The sequence below is a fragment of the Haemaphysalis longicornis genome, unplaced genomic scaffold (assembly GCF_048455015.1).
Source record: "Haemaphysalis longicornis isolate Haplotype H1 unplaced genomic scaffold, Haemaphysalis longicornis Haplotype H1 scaffold_3, whole genome shotgun sequence".
NCBI classification, from domain to species: domain Eukaryota; kingdom Metazoa; phylum Arthropoda; class Arachnida; order Ixodida; family Ixodidae; genus Haemaphysalis; species Haemaphysalis longicornis.
In genome coordinates this window covers 180,966,998-180,978,867 of record NW_027526335.1, presented here as the reverse complement: position 1 = coordinate 180,978,867, position 11,870 = coordinate 180,966,998, and positions in this window count along the sequence as shown.

Genomic DNA, 11,870 nt, shown 5'->3' with positions numbered 1-11,870 from the left:
TACGTGCCAAGCCCCCATTCCATCGCACAGTCTTTTCACCGTTCGCTCCGAGATGGCAGGAGAAGGGGCGCCGGTAATTGAAACAAAATGGCACGAGCGAATTCCTACAAGCTGCAGGTCTGTTGTGTCACTCTGGTCGCTGACGGCTGTCTTCACTTGCTGCAACAAGGTACAGCGCAGAAGCGCAAATGCATGCATGAGGTGCAGAAGATAGTACGAAAAGCAGCCTGCACTAGTGGATGAGCAAATTTGGTTATTGCCGTGCTTCCATGTGCTGCTGCTGCTGCTGCAAAGCTAGAAGAATTACCACCCAACTAGACCCTACCCATGAAACACAAGTTGTCTTGAAGACGTCTTGAAACAGCCTGAAACAGCTACAATCGTCCATTGGGATCCCAATAGACATCAAACACAGAGCACTGGGAGACCTTGCTGAGCAGATGGTATAACAGTAATCCAATTATGACTTGCCCAGATGGCGGCGAAGCCACCAGGAACCGAAATCTCGTGACCGGCTCGCGTGGCACGGGAACCACAAGCTCTACTTCTGTGAAAATGGAGTTCTTTCTGTCTGTCTTTCTGGAACCGGGACGAAGCAATCATCTTATTCAATCATTCGGAATAGGTCAGGAGAGGCGACGACCATTCCTTTCTTCCTGGGGGGTGTTTTTTCGCCCAGCCAGGATGAGTCGAGGCATCGTTTTTCACCCCCCAGGGGCAGTAGAACAATTCGAACAAAACCATTGGAACTTAATAAATGCCGCATTTTGCCGGCCCGCTCCCTGGGCTTGGTTTCGCAGATGGTAGATCTCTCTACCAACATACCTTCCTCTTCACCCCTTTTCTACCTTTCTCCTCCTTGTCTCCTATCTTTTCTTTACATTTCTATTTTTCTCTGCTTTCTGCTTCACCATCTTTTCTTTCCCCTCTTACCGGTTATACTTCGGTGGTACCGCGGCTGGCACCCACGCCAATTTACTCAATGTCTGTCTTTCTGTTCTTATAGTCCAAGTTTTGAAGTAGTGGCTCGCAAAATATTCCAGTTGTTTCTTTAATGTGTATTCGCAATGCTGTCGCTCTGTGAAATTCTCCATATGACTATTTCCTTCAACGTTTTCAAACTCCTTTTATCTCGTCAAGAAGCACCCAAATTGACAAGCAGCGCCCATCCTTGCCAGCTTTTCTCGTGGCCTGTCCCGTGCGCTGTTTTAATCGTGAGAGCAGCAGCAGCATCTGTTGCATTGGCAGCAGCATCTGTGCAAGAAGGCCACTCCGTAACTGTGCGCTTTTGAATCCGCAGGGCATACAGCTTCAAGCCAGCGCACCACGTGAACCACTGCGACGATCAAGCGCACGAGGCTGCGTTGTCTTCGGCCAACGCTTCTCCAACGCTGACATCACCCTGCCCCACGCCACGGACCACTATCTGCAAGCCAGCCAGCCGCAACCTGGCGCTGCGGGCTGCAGCATATACAGCATATAAGTCCCGGCGATCTGCGCAGTGCTTCACTTGGCAGCAGCATCTGTGCAAGAAGGCCACTCCGTAACTGTGCGCTTTTGAATCCGCAGGTTAGTGTTTAGTTATCCTTTGTGTTTTTTTACCTCGTTATTGTTTCTGCACATTTGCTGCTGCCAAGATCTGTACATTGCATTTGTGATGAAGACTACTAACGCAGAGTTGGCACGTGAGGTTGACTTGCTTCGTCAGGAGGTGGAAGAAATGAAAAAGAGCCTTGGTATGTTTAACGAAATTTGTGAAGCCATGAAAACTGAACAGACCCGTCTAACACCGGAAAACAAAGCACTGAAAAAAGAAAATGAGAAACTATCGAAAAGACTTGGCGAGACTGAGCAATACTCACGTGTCAATAACATTGAGATAAAAGGAGTCCCGTGTACCGAAAATGAGGACTGCACTGCAATCTTGCAAGCAATCGGTGACAAAATCGGGTGCCCTGTCACGAGTGCTGACATCGATATTGTTCACCGCGTACCGGCTAAGGAAGGGAAAAATATGATTGCTCGGTTATGCTCTCGTGCTAAGAAGGCAGACTTCGTGGCCAAAGCTCGAAAAGCCCGCTTGATGACAACTGCACTCGGCTTTCCTCAGGCGGAAGAAAAGAACGTTTTTGTCAACGAGCACCTCACGCCCGAGAACAAGCGTTTATTCGCTCAGGCGCTCGATCGGAAAAAGGAACACGAATGGAAATTCCTCTGGACCTCAAACTGCCGTATCAAGGCAAGAAAGGACGAGGACAGCCGAGTGCATGTCATCACCAGCGTCCACGACCTGAGCGTCATTCACTGAACCGAGTGCTCTTGCAGCTCTGTGATCCGATGATAAATGGCCTGTTACTGCCCCGGTGAGCTTAAATCCCTGCTTAACGAAACCCGAGCAACTCATAAGTCGTTCATTCACTTTAATGCCCGCAGTCTTTCAAAACATTTCGACGACATAATCGACTTCTTTACAACTGTAGATCATTGTTTCTTTGTCGTGTGTTTTTCAGAAACATGGCTAATTCCCACCGATGCAAATTTATATGGTATTCCCCGTTATACTTCTGAATTTAGCTTCCGCGAAAACAGTCGCTATGGCGGCTCTGCAATATTCATCCTTGATACATACTATACATTTGCCGCCAAGACATTTCGTTCCATTGCGCTAACGTCGAGTCTGTGTGGTTAGAATTCGATCAATCTTTTCTGGAAACAAATAACCAAAGTACAATAGTCGGCACAATATATAGATCACCATCGTCGAACTACAGTGATTTCTGCTTACAACTTCAACAGATTTTAGACAAGCTAACCAGTGAAAACAAAAACATTTTGCTATTTGGTGATTTCAATATTGATACCACCGATCCAACTAGCTCTGGTTGTTCTAGCTATGTAAACTGCTACACAGGTTATGGTCTTGAGTCACTTATAACGGTACCCACAAGATGTTCGCTAACCGGCTCACAAACTACAATAGACCACGTACTATCTAATTTAACATCCGAATATTCTGCAGGTGTTGTTAGTATTTCAATAACTGATCATTATCCTACGTTTCTACTTTCGAAGTCGATCAGATCAGAGCAGACGCACAAGCAGATTAAGCATTCTTTCGATAACGGGAAGTTTATAGAGGCTGTTGCGCACACTGAATGGCAACCCGTTCTTTCCGAGTTAGACCCAATCATTGCCTTTGAAAAGTTCACTTCTATAATACAAAGTTCGTACAAAGTTGCAACTTCTACCACTCATATCACGCGCTGGTACTCTGCACCAAGAAATCCATGGATAACCCGGGCCCTTTTGCGTAGTATCAATAAGAGACACAACCTGCATAAGAAATTAAAGCGTCAACCCTTCAACCTAACCCTAAGGACACGTTTCACTAATTATTCTAGCATGCTTAACAAGCTCTTAAAAGAGGCGAAAAAGGCTTATTTTGAAAAGGAAATCCTAAAATGTCAAGGCGATACTAGGAAAACTTGGGAACTAATCAAAACGTTTCTTAATCAGCCTACATCACAGCACTCTATATCAAAAATTACTACACAGGCCGGTACGCTGACTGACTCAACTGACATCGCCAATGAATTTAATCGATCTTTTATTGGTACTGACGTGAGGTCATCATCAACCTCTGGTACACCATATACGGGCCCCTCTTCACTCGTACGCTCGTTTTACCTTTTCCCGACTGACACGCAGGAAGTTATCGCTACTATTTTAAACCTAAAAACGACGGGGCCTGGACTTGATGGAATACACCCCTTAAAAATGAAGCTTGTAGCCCATTATATTGCACCCGCTTTATCTCACATAATAAACGGTTTATTTAAATTTGGCACATTTCCAGAGGCCCTGAAGCTCGGTAGGGTAACTCCAGTTTTCAAAAAAGGAAATCCTGAAACAGCCTCGAACTATCGTCCAATTTGTGTACTGCCGTTTTTTAGCAAGATAATCGAAAAATTAATTGTAACTCGGTTGTTAAGCTATCTCAATAAATTTAACATTCTAACACCGCATCAGTATGGCTTCCGCCCAGGATATTCCACTGAGCTAGCTTTAATATCTCTTACCGACAATATAAAACGCCGAATTGATGCAGGTGACAATGTTGGAGCAGTTTTCATTGATTTCACAAAAGCGTTCGATACCATTTGTCATAATAAACTTTGCCAAAAACTTGAAAATATTGGAATCCGTGGTCCCGCCTTATCACTACTGCGCAGCTACTTAACTAACCGATCTCAAGTCGTCAAAATTAATGATTCTCTTTCACAACCACTCAGTATTAATAAAGGTGTCCCTCAGGGTTCTATTCTGGGCCCAATATTATTTTTAATATATATAAACGACCTGCCAGAATGTCTACGTTTGAGTAATTGCTTGCTATATGCTGACGATACAACCATCTATGCTTACAATAAATCGGCAAACGTAATAGTTGATCAATTAAATTATGATCTAAGCAACCTATCCCACTGGTGCGCAGAAAACAAACTTTGCATAAATCCTACAAAGACCCATTTTGTAATCTTTCACTCGCAGCTGCGCACAATTGAACTAACATCGCCGTTACGATTACAAAACCATGTCATTCATCCCTCATCAGATGTGATGTTCCTAGGCTTGCTGCTGGATCAACACCTAAAATTTAGTCTGCACACTAAACTGCTATCTAAAAAAATCGGATTTGGACTAAGGGTACTTATCAAATCACGTCACTATTTTCCGCGTTACATTATGATCTCTCTTTATCACGCTTTCATTCATAGCCATTTGCAATACTGCGTGTCTACATGGGGTAACACATATGCCACTCATCTTGCGCATGTGCAACATTTACAAACCCAAGCGTTGCGGCTCATTACGTTTAGTTCTTTCATGGCTCACGCGAAACCGATATTTCACAGCTTAAATATTTTGCCTATGATAAATATTTTCCAGCAAAAGGTAACCACAGTGATTTACCGTGCTCATGCCCAGGAAATATTTATTGACAGCCTAACAGCCACTGCTCTGTTTAATTACAATAACACGCAGTTTTCCGAAAATAACAATGTTTTACTACCCAAAGCCAAAACAAACTATGGTCAATTCACGGCTTACTTCATGGGCATTTCAATATGGAACAGCCTCCCTAACCATATAAAATCCTCTCGCACGTCAACACAGTTTAGTAGAAGGGTGAAGCAATATTTCGTTACACTCTTATTAGAGACGGATGGATAACTTCACAGGATTCCCCAAATATCATGTTTTCTAAGTTTCTGAGTGTGTCTTCATTACTTCCTTATTCTTGTTTGTACGCAGTTTTTTGCCTCAGCTTTGAGTTGACAGTTAACTTTTCAATTATGCTCTCGGTATGTTGATGACTGTATTGTTCAAAACTTCATGACATATATTATTCTTGTACAATGTCCAAACTAATTTGTCTATGAAGTGTTTTTCCTACTAATCAGGTTACTTTATTCAGCAATGTATAATTGTCGCTGCTTTCAAATGTAGCAATGTTTGATATCTTTTCATGGGAGGTCCCCCGGACAGTTCTTTGGAACTTCGGGAACTCCTCCTGTATTGCGTTTGCGTTTGAACAATAAACCAATAAACAAAAAAAAAAGATGAAAAACAAACAAAAAAAAAGACGAAGAAACAAAAACACTAGCTTGCACTAGTGGTGCATGGAACCATGGAGAAATAGCAGAGCTGGTGGCCCCACTCCCTTCGTCGGAGACCCGGCTGTTGCACCACACATTTATTTCTGAACTTGCCGCTGAAAGTTCTCCGTGGCTGGCAGGCCCGGACAGTTTCGTCCTCAGCTAAGTCCAAATTCAACACCCGCTCTACCAGGGATTTATATACCCCCCCCCCCCCCCCCGAACAGTTCCCCAGAAGTATTTCGGCACCCCCAAAAAAGATTCCACAACCACGAGTTCTGTCCAGGGATTTATACGAGCACGTACCCTGCATAGGAGAACCTCGACGCCCCCCCAATTCGAAATTCTGGACGAACCCCTGCGCTCTACGAACCAAAAGAAAATGCTGCGGTCCCGGAGTGCGATGATGATAGTTCAATCGGAGAGATGCCTGTTTCATACTTCCAAGGATCCAGGTTCGATTCCGACCACGGGAAGCGTTTTAGATGCAAAGCATCTCTTGCTCGGGGCTATGTCCGGCGTCCGTCCGTTGTCCGCACCTCTCCCCCTACACTATAAAAAAACCCTCCCGCATCTTCCCACGGGGGGGACTCGAGTAAATGCGTCGCAGAGTGGTGGGGGTATCGCGTGAATGTTGCGTAATTGGGTATGGTTTGGGAATGCTTAATTGTTATTTCGTCTTTATTATTCTTATTTATTGGATGAAGGAGAAGCGAAGGCAAGAGTGCAAAGTTAAAGTCTGTCTTTATTGCTTGGTGCCGTCAAGTCAAGCGAAAGCCAAGCAAAGACGCCCTACTGAATTCCGAACGCGCGCTCCGCCGCTTATTACACACTGCCCACGTTCGAGGGAGAGGAGTACGGGGGAGAGACGCGCATGCGCACACTTCCGTACACAAGCGAGCGAACTTTCCACGCACCCACGACGCCGTTATCACGTGTACACGCCCTGCCGCCGTTACTGTTGAGAGCGACGCAGCGCACGGGTAGCTACGACGCATGCGCGCACAGACGCGCTCCCCCCACGCCGCCGCAGCTGTTGTTAAGAGCGACGGAGCGCACGGGGTACACGCGCTCCTCCCGCACCGACGCACCTGTTTTTGAGAGCGAGGAGGGTACGGGGGAGAGACGCGCACCTGCGCCTCGACGCAGGTGCGCGTCGTATGGACGGCGCCGTCGTGAGCGTATGGACGGCGCCGACAACATCGACGAGTGACATCGCGAGCCTAAGAAATGCTCCGCATTTAAAAAAGAAATTGTTAGCGGCGCTCGGTTTCGACCCCACGACTCTCTGGCTGCAACAGGAGGTACGCGGTGCTCTTCCCACTACGCCACAAATCCTTTTTTTGTCTTTATTTCCCTTTTTTTACATTTTGACAAGTCAGCGATGTAATAAAAAGTTCAGCGATGTAATAAAAAGTGCCTGCCATGTTTTGGCTGGCGGAAACTATTGTAAACATCAAATGATGTCAATTTTTGAAGCACTGGCAAAATTCCCGCGTCATGATTTTCCACTTTGTACAACTCGCACAGATAGTTCACTTTTTCCCTGAAATATGCGCTCACAGTTTGCGCATTGACATCCGCGTGGCGCACCGCCATTCGAGAGCGCCAGATACTATCCAATCCTAAAAGCATGATCATGTCATGCGGTACATCGTCTTCATTGTTTACACTGAGGAACCTGATTCCATAGGGTGCCACCGGATACTCCTTCTTTAGGGTTCTCATGAGGACGTCCCAAAAGAAAATGGCATCCCAACAGTCTATAAACACATGTTCTGTAGTTTCAGGTTTTTGACAAAGAACGCACAAGTTGTTCCAAGCAACAAAAAGACCTCGCTGTTCCATCCATGTTTTCACAGGGAGTGTGTTGATGTGCAATTTAAAAAAGAAGGTTTTCACAGAGGCTGGGATTACCATAGCTTTCACCCTGGACAAAACATCCTGTCCTCGGCCTGCAGAGTACACTGCTCGGTACAGAGGTACAGGAAAGAGAATTTCTTTCAGATCTTTTTTCAAACCCTTCCTGGAAACATTTGAGAGATAATCCAAAGAAAACCGCACAGAAAGGAATCTAACTGCGTCAACTACTTATTTCAGATAACCTCTAATTGTAGGCCATTCCTCGTTGCATGAAGAAACCATGAACTGCGGTAAAGCATTGGCAAGTGCAACTTGTAAAAAACTTCGCAAGAAAGGGTCGTTTGAGTCCCTGAAGAACATAAAACGATTAACAATTTCTCTTACGCATATATATGCGATAGCCCGAGCCCTCCCAGCTTCACTCTTCGAAAAAGAGAACTTCGGCTCGTGCGTTCCCATGTTACATTCCAAATGAAGGCAGCAAAAATACGATGCAACTTGTTCACATGAACACGGGAACAGTGAATAGCTGGCATCACGAACCACAATTTCGCCAGAAAAAACAAGTTGCAGGCAGTGGAGCTTGCCAAGACAGACAATGCACGGCCTCCCCACTTTGTGGCTTTGTCACGCAGTCTTTGGGTTTCGCCTTGCCAGTACTGATTGCTGTCCAAATAACTCTCCATCGGTACCCCCAGGTACCACCCAGGCGTGGTGGTCCAGTTTACGCGTTCAAATACAGTCGGTGTTGATTCCCAGGTTCCGTGCCAAAACAAGGCACACTTCTGCCAATTGACTGAGCTTTGGGTGATGTCTCAAAATTCTTTGGTTATCATGACAGCTCTACTCACACTTTGTTCGTCTGTGCAGAATATGGCCACATCATCAGCATACGTTAGCAGCTTCACTTCGCTTGCATGCAACACAAAACCTCGTACATAACTATCATTGATAATCATTAAACAAAAGGGTTCTAGAAAAATACAAAACAACAATGGGGAAGCAGGGCACCCTTGCCTCACTGATGATGACACTGGAATGTACTCGGTAACACTTTTGTTAATTATCAGCTGCGTGAAACAATCATGATACGCCATCTTAACGCCCTTTAAAATAACATCTCTAACGTTATGCTCCAAAACTGATAAAAGGATCCCATGACAGACGCGATCAAAGGCTTTCTCAATAACATTGCTACTTTACATGTCACAACATGTCACAGCACTGCAAGACACTTCGCGCAACGTGAATGTTTGTTACAATACTGCCACCTTAAAGCCACATGTCTGGTGTGGCCCGACAATCATACTGATCACACTCTGAAGTCTTTTGGCAATAATCTTGATTAATATTTTATAGTCTGTCATGGCCAAAGTAATGGGTCGATATCCTGTTATAGACTGCCTTTTCAAAGGATCCTCAGATTTTGGAATAAGAATGGTGTGCGTGCGGGTGAAAGTTTTTGGCAGCGCACCATTTTTGAAAGCTTCCTCGAATAAAGAAACAAAAAAGGGGCAACCTTATTTTTGTACATCCTATACAAGTCGGAACCCAGACCATCCAGACCCGGCGCTTTCCCATGTTTTAACTCATCAATTGCTGTTTCCACTTCTTTCAAACAAATGGGTTCTTCGAGTATTTGCTTAGTCTCTTCATCTAACACTGGTAACAGTGAAAGAAACTCTTGCTCAAAAACATCTACTTTGGGACTTGCAGGGCTGAACAGTTCTGTGTAAAACCGCACAAACTCTCTTTTTATTTGTTCCTCCTCGCGCATAGCAACACCCTGACAGGTTATTTGTTCAATTTTGTTGGCCTTCACATAACGCATCTCATCTTCTAAAGCGCGCCTTGTGGGCGCCTCCCCTGCCAGCAGCCTTTATGCACGTGATCTAATTGTTGCCCCCCCTGTAGCGTTCCTGATCGATCGCCTCAAGCCTGCTTTTGATGGTTGCGATATCGTCGCCAAACAATCCTGGCATCTGGCACTCTAGCTTCACCATACGACTGAGATTGCGACGGAGGGTATCCTCTTCCTCCTTTTCAGTTCTTTTAATGCAGACCGCTCTTTCAATGGCCTCCATTTGTATGTCTTGCTTGAAAAGCTCCCACTTTTCTCCCCACCCAATTTCAACTTCATCTCTGCACTTCACGAAAATCTCCTCCACTGTTCTATTGAAAGTGTTGTCCTTTAGTAACTTAGCATTTAATTTCCACAACTCCCAACTAAATTTCTTGCACCCCTTCCTCTTCCCCCCTAGAAAAATTCCAGTATACATAATTATTGCACGTCGACAAAAGCTCCAGGGAGACGTAATCCGATCTAGGCGCGCATGGCTGCTTCCCTGAAAGTGCGTGTAGCACACCGTGCTCGTGTTACCCGAGCAGTGGGCCACATCTGACACGTCAGACTCATTTAGCATATGAATAAGGGTCTCTACACTCTTATCGTTCCAAGTCCCCGATCCTACGCGGTCTTCCCGTGCGCACACACAATTAAAATCACCCAAAAGAATGATATTCCTATCACACTTCAGATGGTTAGAAATACTTAAAAAAAAAAAAAAAACTGATTCCAGTCGTTCACAGGATTAGGGGCGTAAATGCACATTACTCTAAATTTACCACCTGAAAAAGGAAAATCACAAAGAACTAGCCTGCCATTGTCGCTGGACATGACACTTCCAATTTAAATGTCTATGGCGTTCTTAACAAAAATGCAGCACCCTGCCGATGAAGTGACAGAGTGACTGACACACACACTGAAAAGATTTGCGAAGGGACGCACCATGCCATCAGTACCTTCCTCAGTCCCAATTTTGGTTTCCTGCACAGCCAAAATATCTAGTTCCTTTTCATTCATCAGGCGATTTAGCTGGTACTGCTTTCGCCGACTGCTAAGGCCTCGTGCATTTAAGGTGTCAATATGAAGTGGCCGTTCACGTTTAACCATTTTTCAAATGGGTACTACTCCGAAGGCGTGGCAGAAGATCTCCAACAGCGCTCACATTGTTCATTTTCGTCATTACCGAGTACCTTGGACGGGGTGCACGAGAGCACGCTGCACTGCGCTCTCCAGAATGCGGTGTAGTAGCTCCCGGACGGTAGCCTGGTACAGCCTTCATGCTTTATGCAGGTGCACCAAACACGCGTTGCTGCGGCCATCACGCCACCACCACAAACACTTTAGGGACACCCAAGTCAGCTGACCGGTTCCTTTGTGCCGCTCAGTCTCAACGCTGGACTTGAGTTTTGTCGTCGGCCGTCGCTGAGTGGTCGCCTTTGCAGGCGGCTCTCCCAGCCCCGGCGTTCCGTTGCCGTCCCCCTTGCCGTCGCTGTCACGCAGACGCTTGCTCACGCCCGCTGATTTCGCATCCATGGCGTCTGTGTCATCCTCAAACTTGGTGACAGGGGTTGAGCTGACGTCTCCCCCGTGGCCTTGCCCCGGGTCCGAAACACCAGCTACACCTGGACGTTCTTCCTTATTTTCTGGTAGCCCTTGATCCTCTTGCCGTTGGAGGTTCTCTTTTGGCTCCGGCAGCACCGGAGGGCACATCTCCTCCTCCATGGCGTTCTCCGTGCCCCTGGCCGCGTCCTCGGCGTCAGCTTCATCCATAATGAACTCGGACGCTATCTCTCCTTGAGGCGTTGGTCCCGTGACCTTGGCGTACGTACGCACGCACTCGCTGGCCGCGTGACCAAAGCGGTGGCAGGACGTGCACCGTGGAGCTTTGCATTCGCGCCGGACATGCCCGGTCGAGCCACAGCGCAGACACTGTGGTGCGCGTCCCGGGACTACTAATAGGGCTAGCTCGCCAGGTATACTCTCAACTGGTGAGGCACCCAGCCTTGAGCGTTATGTTGACCGTCCTGGTTGTCGAGATTTTCTCCTGAACTCCAGTAACTCGCCACCTCTCTTTGCACACTTCCCCCACTTTCCCGTACGGAGCGAGGGCGACGCGGACATCATCGTCAGCTGCGTTGTAAAGTAACCAGTGCAGCTTCAGTCGTACCTTTTGGTTTGACAGGTCGACGACAATGCACCGGTGCCCCTTCACCTTGACTTCCGGGTTTTCCAAAATCTTCTTCATTCTGTCCGGGTTCTTGAAAGTAACCGCCCATAAATGGCTCATTTGATAAGCCCCAAGAACGATGCAGCGATGGCGTAGAGGTAGAACACCCGCCTCTCGTGCAGAAAGGACCCTGGTTCGAATCCCGGTGCCGGACAGTTCCCACCGGATTAAAAAAAAAAATCCGCGTATTGATGGAATTGCACAAAAGGGGCTTGGGGTGCGGCCTGACCCCGGCGACCATTGCCGGCAATGCACTCCCTCACCAGAGCAGGAT